General features: G+C 44.9%; 4 non-coding genes across 4 annotated transcripts; all 4 read right to left on the reverse strand.

Moving 5' to 3' along the window:
* Positions 1–12,784: 12,784 nt before the first annotated feature.
* On the reverse strand, positions 12,785–12,880 carry Trnak-uuu (transfer RNA lysine (anticodon UUU)). The gene is made up of 2 exons: positions 12,844–12,880; positions 12,785–12,820 (listed from the first exon to the last, which is right to left on the reverse strand). It is a non-coding gene; the product is annotated as a tRNA-Lys (tRNA).
* Positions 12,881–13,055: 175 nt separating this feature from the next.
* Trnak-uuu (transfer RNA lysine (anticodon UUU)) lies at positions 13,056–13,151 on the reverse strand. The gene is made up of 2 exons: positions 13,115–13,151; positions 13,056–13,091 (listed from the first exon to the last, which is right to left on the reverse strand). It is a non-coding gene; the product is annotated as a tRNA-Lys (tRNA).
* A 574-nt stretch (positions 13,152–13,725) lies between these two features.
* On the reverse strand, positions 13,726–13,821 carry Trnak-uuu (transfer RNA lysine (anticodon UUU)). The gene is made up of 2 exons: positions 13,785–13,821; positions 13,726–13,761 (listed from the first exon to the last, which is right to left on the reverse strand). It is a non-coding gene; the product is annotated as a tRNA-Lys (tRNA).
* Positions 13,822–14,126: 305 nt separating this feature from the next.
* Trnak-uuu (transfer RNA lysine (anticodon UUU)) lies at positions 14,127–14,222 on the reverse strand. The gene is made up of 2 exons: positions 14,186–14,222; positions 14,127–14,162 (listed from the first exon to the last, which is right to left on the reverse strand). It is a non-coding gene; the product is annotated as a tRNA-Lys (tRNA).
* Positions 14,223–14,557: the final 335 nt, after the last annotated feature.

A 14,557-nucleotide genomic window follows, 5' to 3' on the forward strand; every position in this document is an offset into this window, starting at 1 on the left:
TAAACACTTCTTTCACTTGGACTACCCGTGAACAGGTAACATATTTTAAATAGAATGAAAAACTGGTTTATAGTGTTGGTGGTTTTGTCAGCATGACGGACGTTTTGATTTGCGGGAAGTCTTTATGATAAGCACACTCCACATCATCTTATTCAGTCTCCTCTGTGCTGATGGCGACCGTAGCCGCCCAGACTGTGACCGCAGGAGTCAAATGTGGAAATGACAGCGACACCTTCCCGGGGATCAACTGTGCCGTCTACTTCCTCTGTGACAGTGTGTGGGTAACCCGGATGTGTGTGTATCCTGACCTGTTCTCCACATCTACTCACACATGTGACACTTTCAGCAACGTTGACTGCAGCGGCCGAGAGGTGTCTTTGTCTCCATGTAAGTTTAATATACTGTTAAGGTAACACCGGTAACACCCTTCAAACAATTTAATGTATTACGTTCTATATGCTCAATCAATGCATCCTGTATACACCGTTAGTAGTTTTTTAAAGGGTTCTTTAACCAAAATGTATTACAACATATATTTTCATAATTGTAGTGACCTCAATTCTGCATACTATAATCTATAAGTAAAATGCCTACTGACGTTGATTGAGAAAGATGACCTCTTCTAAGAATATACTGAACAAAAAAAGTAAGGGATCATGAATATTTTTGGGGATATCATTTGAATTTGTGTGCCCAGTCTTGACTATAAAAATATTCCCCAAATAATCATGATCCCTAACTTTTTTGTTTGTTTGTTTTTTGTATATTAGCTTCCGCGGTTATGTGGTCGTCAAAGCAGCTGTTTCAATAAGAGGTGGTTGTTGTTATTTGAAACCTCTGACCGATCAGAATCAATTATTTTCCAAATTGATGGCAGCATTAAAAATATCGTGATTTCCAGGTGGTTATTCCCGTGGGTGCAGCAACAACGGGACCGGCACGTGTATCTGCCCCACCCACGTGGGTCACATGGACGTGGACTGGGGGTTCTGCTGGGGTCAGGGGGACGGCAACTACGTCTACAAACAACGCCCCTGGTCCCCCAACTTCATACAGTGTTGGCATAACAGGACTATCCCCAGAAGCTGTGATGGAAAGGGCAGTGTGTTTGATATTATTGACAAAACGTGCTCTTCCGTAGACGTTGTGATAAAAAGACATTTCGGTTCGACCGATGTACCAGATGTTCTACGTCACCACCTGGTGACGTCATCGGCAACACCGACGACAACTGCAGGTAATGTAGAGTGTTTTTGTATTAACTGATGCGCAATTTCTGTAAGTGGCATGTTAGAAGCGGCAGTGCGAATGAGTGAGTGAGTGGTTTGGTTTTACGCCCCTTTTTGCAATATTACAACAATATCACGACGGGGTACACCAGAAAAGGGCTTTGCAAATTGTACCCATGACGGGAATCGAACTCGGGTCTTTGGCGTTACGAGCGAACGCTTTAACCACTAGGCTACCACACCGCCCCATAGTGAGTTGTCTTATGGATTTAAAACGTTGTCTTTCATTGGATGAGTGTATGTGGGGTTGTGGTGGTTGGGTGAGGAGTAGGGTGGGGTGGGGTGGGATGGTTGGTGAGTGAGTGAGCGAGTGTGTGGGGGTGAAAGAATGGATTAGGAGTGTCTCGCTAACCTTATTGGCTACTCACGTATTGAACATTCAGATTGACCAAAATGCATGTGTAAGATCACTGACAAAACATCATTGATGTTGAACGTCTGAACAAGACAAATTGCAGGGTAACATTATATGTTACATATCTATGATCGTGTTCCAGTCTCACCCCCACATCCCCAGCGTGTACTGTCACCTACCTATGTGTGTGTATTCCAGTCTCACCCCACATTCCCAGCGTGTACTGTCACCTACCTATGTGTGTGCTATTCCAGCCTCACCCCACATTCCCAGCGTGTACTGTCACCTACCTATGTGTGTGCTATTCCAGCCTCACCCCACATTCCCAGCGTGTACTGTCACCTACCTATGTGTGTGTATTCCAGCCTCACCCCACATTCCCAACGTGTACTGTTACCTATCTATGTGTGTGCTATTCCAGTCTCACCCCACATTCCCAACGTGTACTGTTACCTATCTACGTGTGTGCTATTCCAGCCTCACCCCACATTCCCAACGTGTACTGTTACCTATCTATGTGTGTGCTATTCCAGCCTCACCCCACATTCCCAACGTGTACTGTTACCTATCTATGTGTGTGCTATTCCAGTCTCACCCCACATACCCAACGTGTACTGTTACCTATCTATATGTGTGCTATTCCAGTCTCACCCCACATACCCAGCGTGTACTGTCACCCACCTATATGTGTGCTATTCCAGTCTCACCCCACATCCCCAACATGTACTGTCACCTATTTTCGTGTATACTATTCCAGCCTCACCCCACATACCCAACGTGTACTGTTACCTATCTATGTGTGTGCTATTCCAGCCTCACCCCACATTCCCAACGGGTCCTGTCGCACATCCGACCCCCTGGTTCCTGGCAAAAACTGCGCCGTCTTCTACAAGTGTAATCCCACCACGCGGACCTGGCAGAAACAAACATGTGTCTATCCGGAATTATTTTCAATGCCATCCCTTGGTTGTGAAGCCTTCAGCAAGGTGGACTGCGGTGGAAGAAAGACTTTCTACTCACCATGTAAGTCTTCATGTCCTAACTTGGCATTTCCCGGGGTATATCACATCCCCAGTTATCTCTGCTTGTCGTTAAAGGCGACGGAGATGTATCGTGTGATCAGTCTCGGTGATTTGATGGATTTCATGTCATCGTGCCCCGATGGCATTGAACGTTGCTCATAACTTCAACCACTGTTGGGGATTTCAGGCCGCTGTTATATAACAGGAATAGTGTTTACCGCGGCGTAAAACCACATTCACTCATTCAGTATATATGGTGCAGGGCGTAAGGGAACTTAGTGCCAAAATGCGCAGTGTAACGAGTAACCTTAAGATGGATCTTTATTTACTTTTATGTTGCAATCTGAAATATTGGACCGCCTCCGTGGTCTTGTGGTAGAGCGTGTAGGTAGGAGTTCGATCCCCAGCCGCGTCATACACAAAGACGTTAAAAGATGGTACTTGTTGTTACCCTGTCTGGCGCTCGGCATTAAGGGGCTAAAACAAGGACTGGTCGGCTCGGAGTCAGTATACTGTGTCTGAGTGGGTTATTCATGTTAAACTGCGGCATGGTATCTCAGTGAGCTAGCACTATAAATCGGCATCAGTCCGGACTAGTACAAGCAGCCACACACACACGCACGTGCATGCACGTCGCTATATAAGTGCAATAATCTTGGACGCGACGTTAAACCCAATTTCACCTCACCTCTGAAATATTTCTTGATTGCCCATTTGATGATTGTAAATATGCATTCAAAATGATCTTTTAATTGATTTCATATAAATCGAGTCGAACTTGTGCTCAATAAACGTTATTGCACCTGTTACTGAATCCAAGAACACGACATTGTAAGTTGGTTTTTGTACCCTGACCTATGACCATTTTGAATTTATCGTATGCTTTTTTAAAATCTAATTCCTATTGAAACAACGTAATACAACGTTTTAATTTATGCCTACCGATCTGAAACGGGAAATAAAAGCGACAAAGCCCTTTCCATTAGACACGGGGGATCGATTTAGGATTTCGGCTTTGTCATGAGCATACGTTTATGAGTCTCTATGAAAGAGTGACGATGCCACGTGTTTGCAAAAAGGTGAGCATGTCCCGCACTCATCACAAACACACGCAAAGGCAAGTAAATTGTTCACCTGAACAAATGGGAACATGTTGTACAAGTCAAAATAAGGTTTTGTCACCGATGGGTCAAATAAGGGAATGTCCTCCACATGTCCACCTAAAATCCTTTTTGAAAGCTTTGCTGATGCCTTGAATGTTGTAGCTTCGATCAAACAAATTTTGAGCAGGAGTCGTATGACGCTCTTTGAAATCGTGATAGAAAGAGCATGCTCAATTGTACCGTAATTTTAATCATGCTATATAAATTGGAAGTTGACCAATGAGAGTCGAGTATCCTCCAATGTCCTTCCCTTGATCCTACTGTTTCAGGCGACTACATGGACGACTGTAGCACCAACCAGACTGGCACGTGTCTGTGTCCAGACAACGCGGTGTACCATGACTTGGACTGGAGCTTCTGTCGCGGCAAGACGGATGGCAACTACATCTACAGCGAGAGGCCCTGGTCGCCGTTCTATGTCACGTGTGACCGAAATAGAACGTTACCAACACGATGCAAGCAACGAGGAACGGTAATATTTGACCATAACCTACACATATGCTCTCTTGTGTACGAGGTGGTTGCGAAATATTTTGTCCACAAGTCTCTGAGTACTATACCTGATTATATCAGACAGTTCTTCACCACTTCTGGAGTTCCTGCACACGTAGCACACAGTGGAATACCTACAGCGGGCCAAGGTTCAGAAAATAGCAAAGCACCAACGTTGATACCTGGTACAGCCAGTCCAGACACAGGAAAAAGTGGAATGCCCACAGTAAGTCCAGGGGTAGAACAGAGGGGAACGCCTATAGCAAGTCCAGGAGTAGGACAGAGTGGAACGCCTACAGCAAGTCCAGGAGTAGGACAGAGTGGAACGCCCACAGCAAGTCCAGAAACAGGACAAACTGGAATGCCTGCAGCAAGTCCAGGAGTAGGACAGAGTGGAACGCCCACAGCAAGTCCAGAAACAGGACAAACTGGAATGCCTGCAGCAAGTCCAGGAGTAGGACAGAGTGGAACGCCCACAGCAAGTCCAGAAACAGGACAAACTGGAATGCCTGCAGCAAGTCCAGAAACAGGACAAAGTGGAATGCCCACAGCAAGTCCAGGAGTAGGACAGAGTGGAACGCCCACAGTAAGTCCAGAAACAGGACAAACTGGAATGCCTGCAGCAAGTCCAGAAACAGGGCAAACTGGAATGCATACAGCAAGTCCAGGAGTAAGTCAGAGCGGAATGCCTACAGCAAGTCCAGGTGTAGCACAGAGCGGAATGCCTACAGCAAGTCCAGGTGTAGCACAGAGCGGAATGCCTACAGCAAGTCCAGGTGTAGGACAGAGCGAAATGCCCACAGCAAGTCCAGGGGTAAGACAAAGTAAGATGCCTACGACAAGTCCAGGAGTAGGACAAAGTGGAATGCCTACAACAAGTACAGGGGTAGGAAAAAGTAAAGTGCCTACAGAAAGTCCAGGAGTAGGACAAAGTGGAATGCCTACATCAAGTCCAGGAGTAGGACAGAGTGGAATGCCTACATCAAGTCCAGGAGTAGGACAAAGTGGAATGCCTACATCAAGTCCAGGAGTAGGACAAAGTGGAATGCCTACAACAAGTACAGGGGTAGGAAAAAGTAAAGTGCCTACAGAAAGTCCAGGAGTAGGACAAAGTGGAATGCCTACATCAAGTCCAGGAGTAGGACAGAGTGGAATGCCCACATCAAGTCCAGGAGTAGGGCAGAGTGGATTGCCTACAGCAAGTCCAGGAGTAGGACATAGTAAAATGCCTACAGCAAGTCCAGGAGTAGGACAAAGTAAAATGCCTACAGCAAGTCCAGGAGTAGGACAGAGTGGAATGCCCACATCAAGTCCAGGAGTAGGACAAAGTAAAGTGCCTACAGCAAGTCCAGGAGTAGGACAGAGTGGAATGCACACAGCAAGTCCAGGAGTAGGGCAGAGTGGATTGCCTACAGCAAGTCCAGGAGTAGGACAAAGTAAAATGCCTACAGCAAGTCCAGGAGTAGGACAAAGTAAAATGCCTACAGCAAGTCCAGGAGTAGGACAGAGTGGAATGCACACAGCAAGTCCAGGAGTAGGGCAGAGTGGATTGCCTACAACAAGTCCAGGAGTAGGACAAAGTAAAATGCCTACAGCAAGTCCAGTAATAGGACAGAGTGGAATGCACACAGCAAGTCCAGGAGTAGGGCAGAGTGGAACGCCTACACCAAGTCCAGGAGTAGGACAAAGTGGACTGCCTACATCAAGTCTAGGAGTAGGAAAAAGTGGAATGCCTACAGCAACTCCAGAAACAAGACAAAGTGGAACGCCTACATCAAGTCTAGGAATAGGACAAAGTGGGTTGCCTACAACAAGTCCAGGAGTAGGACAAAGTGGAATGCCCACAGCAACTCCAGGAGTAGGACAAAGTGGATTGCCTACAGCAAGTCCAGGAGTAGGACAGAGTGGAATGCACACAGCAAGTCCAGGAGTAGGGCAGAGTGGAACGCACACAGCAAGTCCAGGAGTAGGACAGAGCGGAACGCCCACAGCAAGTCCAGGAGTAGGACAAAGCGGAAATCCCACAGCAAGTCCAGGAGTAGGACAGAGTGGAAATCCCACAGCAAGTCCAGGTGCAGGGCATAGCGGAAAGTCTACATCAAATCCAACAAAAAGTCAAAGCGAAATGTCTACAGCAGGTCCAGGAACAGGACAGAGCGGAATGCCTACATCAAATCCAACAAAACGTCAAAGTGAAATGTCTACAGCAGGTCCAGGAACAGGACAGAGTGGAATGCCTACATCAAATCCAACAAAACGTCAAAGTGAAATGTCTACAGCAGGTCCAGGAACAGGACAGAATGGATTGCCTACAGCAAGTCCAGGAACAGGACAGATTGATCATGCAACAGCATACAGCCATCCACAGATACCAGGTTTTGGAACAGCTAAAATTGTCCATGAAACACCAAGCGTGGAGATTGGACAAGTCACTTCAATAATGACAAGTCGAACAGTGGATCATACTTTAATTCCAACAATTGTGTCAGTGGAACAGGAGTCATCAAATAAAGGCGGACAGTCTACTACATTAGTGGACCTCCAGGGCTACTCACATACAGCATCTGCAGTGATGAGAACAAATTCTGATGCAAAAATGTCAAATTCGGAAATAGAACACACCGAAAGTGTACAAAATAAACCAACTGCAGAAGTTGTTCCTTCGCAATCATACTTCCGTGGTGTGATGTCAAGTGATCATGTTGTCCATGAAACGTTCATTATGTCGACGGAAGAAACTAAGACAACTGTTATACCTCAGATAATCAACAGTGAGGAGCTAACATTGAGTTCGTCACTGGGTGACATTGTCAATAACCTATCTGAATATAAAACAACCCAACTGCATGATATGTCTCGTGATTCTATTAGAACTTCCTCCATGGACGTCACCGAAACACTGCTTGCTCCCAGTTCATTATTTACTTCTACTGTGCCATTTTCTATATCTGGTACAGAACGTTCAGGTTCTACACCATCATTGCCAAGTAATGGTGATACGCAATCTCATTCTTTGAGAACAAATTATAAAAAGTCAGCGCTGAATGAAATAATTGTAATGAACAGTCAGCCGTTAACATCACAAACATTAGTGCCAGATAGATATACACGAACGTTCCTTGCAACACACATGCCTCCCATGTCGGTGTCAGACTCTGTCAAATCAGCACCGTTACCCACGTCTGGACTGTTTGTTGAAGACAGTGAGCATCATGTTGTCGTACCTGGGTCAACATCACCTCCAACACAGGCTGTCACAATCGTTGATGTCACCAAGGGGGTTAATGAAGTAGCTGGGTCGACACGACAACACGCCGTGTCTGCTGTGGACATTAACCCTTCAGCTGTAGGGGGTTCTCTACCCTCTCCTACAAAGATCCTCCTGGATATACAACCGTCCCCGATTACTCATATAACCCAGAGTGTAGCTACTACACCATCATATTTGAAAGATCTTCATTTGACAAGCTTGTCGTATGCATCTACAACACACAACCACCAGTCCTCCATAACAACAGCAGTAGAAAATGTGTTTGTTACACCTTCCCTATGGAGAGTCTCGAGTAGTGTTCTCACCTATCCAGAAACAGTGTTGGGAAGTGTTCCCCTCATTTCAGAAACAGTGTTGGCTAGTGTTCTTGTCCATTCAGAAACAGTGTTGGCTAATGTCCCCGTCCATTTAGAAACAGTTATGGGCAGTGTCCCTGTCCATTCAGAAACAGTGCTGGCTAATGTCCCTGTCCATTCAGAAACAGTGTTGGCTAGTGTTCCTGTCCATTCAGAAACAGTGTTGGGCAGTGTTTCTGTCCATTCAGAAACAGTGTTGGGCAGTGTCCCTGTCCATTCAGAAACAGTGTTGGTTAGTGTTCCTGTCCATTCAGAAACAGTGTTGGGCAGTGTTTCTGTCCATTCAGAAACAGTGTTGGGCAGTGTCCCTGTCCATTCAGAAACAGTGTTGAGAAGTGTCCCTGTCCATTCAGAAACAGTGCTGAGAAGTGTCCCTGTCCAATCAGAAACAGTGTTGGCTAGTGTCCCTGTCCATTCAGAAACAGTGTTGGCTAATGTCCCTGTCCATTCAAAAACAGTGTTGGCTAGTGTCCCTGTCCATTCAGAAACAGTGTTAGGAAGTGTTCCTATTCATTCAAAAACGGTATTAACGAGTGTTCCCCTCCATTCAGAAACAGTGTTGGCTAGTGTTCCTGTTCATTCAGAAACAGCGTTAGGAAGTTTTCCTGTCCATTCAGAAACAGTGTTGGCTAGTGTTCCTGTCCATTCAGAAACAGTGTTGGCTAGTGTTCCTGTCCATTCAGAAACAGCGTTAGGAAGTGTTCCTGTCCATTCAAAAACAGTGTTGGCTAGTGTCCCTGTCCATTCAGAAACAGTGTTGGGAAATGTTCCTGTTCATTCAGAAACAGTGTTGGCTAGTGTCCCTGTCCATTCAGAAACAGTGTTGGGAAATGTTCCTGTTCATTCAGAAACAGTGTTTGGAAGTTTCCCCGTTCATTCAGAAACAGTGTTTGGCAGTGTCCCTGTCCATTCAGAAACAGTGTTGGCTAGTGTCCCTGTCCATTCAGAAACAGTATTGGCTAGTGTCCCTGTCCATTCAGAAACAGTGTTGGCTAATGTCCCTGTCCATTCAGAAACAGTGTTGGCTAGTGTTCCTGTTCATTCAGAAACAGTGTTGGCTAGTGTCCCTGTCCATTCAGAAACAGTGTTGGGTAGTGTTCCTGTTCATTCAAAAACAGTGTTGGCTAGTGTCCCTGTCCATTCACAAACTGTGTTGGGAAGTGTCCCAATTCATTCAGAAACAGTGTTGGGCAGTGTCCCTGTCCATTCAGAAACAGTGTTGGCTAATGTCCCTGTCCATTCAAAAACAGTGTTGGCTAGTGTCCCTGTCCATTCAGAAACAGTGTTAGGAAGTGTTCCTATTCATTCAAAAACGGTATTAACGAGTGTTCCCCTCCATTCAGAAACAGTGTTGGCTAGTGTTCCTGTTCATTCAGAAACAGCGTTAGGAAGTTTTCCTGTCCATTCAGAAACAGTGTTGGCTAGTGTTCCTGTCCATTCAGAAACAGTGTTGGCTAGTGTTCCTGTCCATTCAGAAACAGCGTTAGGAAGTGTTCCTGTCCATTCAAAAACAGTGTTGGCTAGTGTCCCTGTCCATTCAGAAACAGTGTTGGGAAATGTTCCTGTTCATTCAGAAACAGTGTTGGCTAGTGTCCCTGTCCATTCAGAAACAGTGTTGGCTAGTGTTCCTGTTCATTCAGAAACAGTGTTTGGAAGTGTCCCCGTTCATTCAGAAACAGTGTTGGCTAGTGTTCCTGTCCATTCAGAAACAGTGTTGGCTAGTGTCCCTGTCCATTCAGAAACAGTATTGGCTAGTGTCCCTGTCCATTCAGAAACAGTGTTAGGAAGTTTTCCTGTCCATTCAGAAACAGTGTTGGCTAGTGTTCCTGTCCATTCAGAAACAGTGTTGGCTAGTGTTCCTGTCCATTCAGAAACAGTGTTGGGAAGTGTCCCCGTTCATTCAGAAACAGTGTTGGGCAGTGTCCCTGTCCATTCAGAAACAGTGTTGGCTAGTGTCCCTGTCCATTCAGAAACAGTGTTGGCTAGTGTCCCTGTCCATTCAAAAACAGTGTTGGGAAATGTTCCTGTTCATTCAGAAACAGTGTTGGGAAGTGTCCCCGTTCATTCAGAAACAGTGTTTGGCAGTGTCCCTGTCCATTCAGAAACAGTGTTGGCTAGTGTCCCTGTTCATTCAGAAACAGTGTTAGGAAGTGTTCCTGTCCATTCAAAAACAGTGTTGGCTAGTGTTCCTGTTCATTCAGAAACAGTGTTGGGAAGTTTTCCTGTCCATTCAGAAACAGTGTTGGGTAGTGTTCCTGTCCTTTCAGAAACAGTGTTGGCTAGTGTTCCTGTCCATTCAGAAACAGTGTTGGCTAATGTCCCTGTCCATTCAGAAACAGTGTTGGCTAGTGTTCCTGTTCATTCAGAAACAGTGTTGGCTAGTGTTCCTGTCCATTCAGAAACAGTGTTGGGTAGTGTCCCTGTCCATTCAGAAACAGTGTTGGCTAGTGTTCCTCTCCATTCAGAAACAGTGTTGGCTAGTGTCCCTGTCCATTCAGAAACAGCGTTGGCTAGTGTCCCTGTCCATTCAGAAACAGTGTTGGGAAGTGTCCCTGTCCATTCAGAAACAGTGTTGGGAAGTGTCCCTGTCCATTCAAAGTTGGATAGTGTTCCAACAAACACAGATATAGTAATCACTTATTTGAGTACGGATACCACCATAAATGCTTCAGGGTCAGGAACCAACAAACCAACGGCTCACCCTGAAACAGACCTCATCCATATTCAGCCAACATCCATCTCAGAACAATACGCTTCTAGTATCACTATACGTTATTCCTCCACAACCCCTCACGACAAAGGCGATAACTCTCGCCCGACATCAAACAACAGCGCTGGAAGCGAAGATGACACTATTCTACTGGTACTGGCTGTTGTTGGTGGGTGTGTAGTGCTGATGGTAGCCCTAGTCTCGATCACAGTCAAATCACAAGGCGGTTGTGGGAGCAGACAGTCTCTGACACTCACTGAGTTTGTGGAGCCTAATGTCAGGCAAAGCTGGCAGGGCGATGAAAGTGACCTTCTGTATTGATCATGCATTGTCATGAGAACTGAACCTTGCTTCAATGTTCATAGAGAGTTTAACATCTAACTGTCATGGATCTGAACCTTGCTTAAACATTCATAGAGAGTTTAAGATCCAACTGTCATGGGAACTGAATCCTGCGTAAACGTTCATAGAGAGTTTAAGATCAAACTGTCATGGGAACTGAATCCTGCTTAAACGTTCATAGAGAGTTTAACATCAAACCGCCATGGGAACTGAACCTTGCTTAAACGTTCATAGAGAGTTTAAGATCAAACTGTCATGGGAACTGAATCTTGCTTAAACGTTCATAGAGAGTTTAACATCAAACTGTCATGGGAACTGAATCTTGCTTAAACGTTCATAGAGAGTTTAACATCAAACTGTCATGGGAACTGAATCTTGCTTAAACGTTCATAGAGAGTTTAACATAAAACTGTCATGGGAACTGAATCCTGCTTAAACGTTCATAGAGAGTTTAACATCAAACTGTCATGGGAACTGAACCTTGCTTAAACGTTCATAGAGAGTTTAACATCAAGCTGTCATGAGAACGAAAGATGTATTGTTCAAGCAACACAACTGAGCCAGGCGTAGGTGTCCGTTGATACTTCCATTGATACTTTGGGGGCACGGGTGGCCCAGTCGTCTTAGGAACCGCGACTCGCTGTGCAGAGTTGTGTCCCTTTGGCACGCCAGAAACTTATGATTGTGGGTTCGAAACCCAGTTCTCTCCGATTATGTTTCTAGGTTTGTCAGCACCGTACCCGTTCTCGTGGGTTTCACCGAAGTGGTAAACGTCCGAGACCTGCATCACATCCGGCTTTCCTCCAACATTAAGCTGACAGGCCGCTATATAACTGGAATACTGTTAAAAGCGGCGTTAAACCCAACTCACTCACTGATTTTTCTTCTTGAAAAGGATTACAACACAATATTTTTGACAGGCTGTTACAGTACGTCATCCTGCGCTGAGATCACCTGTATGTGACGTCTGGCTGCATTGTGATGTCATTCTGCTCGAGGAGCGCCTCGTGACGTCACACTGCCCTCTGAATGTAACATTTACATGACAGTGTATAGCAGTAAGACCGTGTAGACATGTACCAGGTTGATATTTATGTGACTGTGACTTCTCACGACTTCTTCATACAATGGATCGTCAAACTGACAAGTTGAATAAGAAACCTCATTTCATTGCATTATAATTACTTGTTTCTTTCAACAGAATCAACACGGTACTGCTCTTAACGTGATGCAGACTATTGAGATAAGCTTTATGTTTATTAGCTCCTCCAGAGGCCTTTTTTTATAGTAAACTATTCAACCTGATTCAACCTGATTCAACCGATTCAACTTGTAACCATACCAAGTAATTTCAACTATTTTGAATGATTCTGAACTTTGGTGGTTGACTAATGCTGTCATCATCCTAATGTAGTGCTATACATATACACAATCTCATTAAAATCAGACCTCAGTTCTCGCTATGGGTAAACAAAGATCTCAGGACATCCCATTACGGGTCACGTCAGAACAACCTTTCATCCAACCAATCAGAGCGTCGCTTACCAGATCATGAAAGTGACAGTCGAAATGTGTTTTCTAATCATGCAACCACGAAATATTTAACACGAGGTATTCCGAAAGACATTGACGGTCTATAGGATTATATCCATACAACCTAGGCCATCTATAAGCCATTATAGAGCTGCCTTCTGATGGGCTAATGTCGATTTCTTGTCAGTCATTTCATTGTTCGGTCAAAATTCGAGAAAGATGGTTCTGACGTGACTCGTAATGGGATGGACCGCCCGAACAGGGACTCGAACCCTGGACCCTCAGATCACTCTGATTGTGACAGTCCGCTTAAAAGTCTGATGCTCTACCGACTGAGCTATCCGGGCACTCGGTAAGCTGGCCAGATGTATCTGTTCAGCAAGCATAGGTTTGCTGTGTGTTTTCTTCGGGTGTACAGACGCCATCATATTGTATGGAATAGATTGGTTAAAATACTTTGTTTTTAAAATGTGAAACCGAAATATAATTTGTAGAATAATGATTGTGAAATAAAAAGAGGACCGCCCGAACAGGGACTTCAACCCTGGACCCTCAGATCACTCTGATTGTGACAGACCGCTTAAAAGTCTGATGCTCTACCGACTGAGCTATCCGGGCACTCGGTAAGCTGGCCAGATGTTTCTGTTCAGGTGACAGACAAACAAACACAAATGTTTGTTGACATTTCTGCTACCTTAGGCGCCTTTTATCGCACATCATTCAGGTTGGTTGGTTGGCAAACACGCCGGACTCTGCAATATTCCATCTTATATGACGGCGGTCTGTAAATAATCGAGTCTGGACCAGACAATCCAGTGATTAATATGATGAGCATCGATCCACGTAATTGAGATCGATGACATGCATCAACCAAGTCAGTGATCCTGACTACTCGATCCCGTTAGTCGTCTCTTAAAACAAGTATAGTCGCCTTTTACGGCAAGCATAGGTTGCTGAAGACCTTACTCGGATCTTCACGGGTCCACCATTCAGGAGTTACATACAATGCAAGCTATTTCATCATTCAATGAATTATTTCTCACAGACGAAAACATATTTTCTTCCCATTCTGTTCTTCAGGTGTACAGACGCCATCATATTGTATGGAATAGATTGGTTAAAATACTTTGTTTTTGAAATGTGAAACCGAAATATATAATGAAGAATAATGATTGTAAAATAAAAAGAGGACCGTCCGAACAGGGACTCGAACCCTGGACCCTCAGATCACTCTGATTGTGACAGACCGCTTAAAAGTCTGATGCTCTACCGACTGAGCTATCCGGGCTCTTGTCTACCCAGCCAGATGTATCTGTTCAGCTGACAGACAAGCAAACACAAATGTTTGTTAACATTTCTGCTTCCTCAAAGGCCTTTTGTCGTACACCACTCAGGAGTTACATACAATGCAAGATATTTCATCATTCAATGAATTATTTCTCATACACGAAAATATATTCTCTCCCCATTCTGTTCTTCGGGTGTACAGACGCCATCATATTGTATGGAATAGATTGGTTAAAATACTTTGTTTTTGAAATGTGAAACCGAAATATATAATGAAGAATAATGATTGTGAAATAAAAAGAGGACCGCCCGAACAGGGACTCGAACCCTGGACCCTCAGATCACTCTGATTGTGACAGACCGCTTAAAAGTCTGATGCTCTACCGACTGAGCTATCCGGGCACTCGGTAAGCTGGCCAGATGTTTCTGTTCAGGTGACAGACAAGCAAACACAAATGTTTGTTGACATTTCTGCTACCTCAAGCGCCTTTTATCGCACATCATTCAGGTTGGTTGGTTGGCAAACACGCCGCACTCTGCAATATTCCATCTTATATGACGGCGGTCTGTAAATAATCGAGTCTGGACCAGACAATCCAGTGATTAATATGATGAGCATCGATCCACGTAATTGAGATCGATGACATGCATCAACCAAGTCAGTGATCCTGACTACTCGATCCCGTTAGTCGTCTCTTAAAACAAGCATAGTCGCCTTTTACGGCAAGCATAGGTTG

The sequence above is a fragment of the Haliotis cracherodii genome, unplaced genomic scaffold, assembly GCF_022045235.1.
Source record: "Haliotis cracherodii isolate W230 unplaced genomic scaffold, xgHalCrac1.p SCAF_9, whole genome shotgun sequence".
NCBI classification, from domain to species: domain Eukaryota; kingdom Metazoa; phylum Mollusca; class Gastropoda; order Lepetellida; family Haliotidae; genus Haliotis; species Haliotis cracherodii.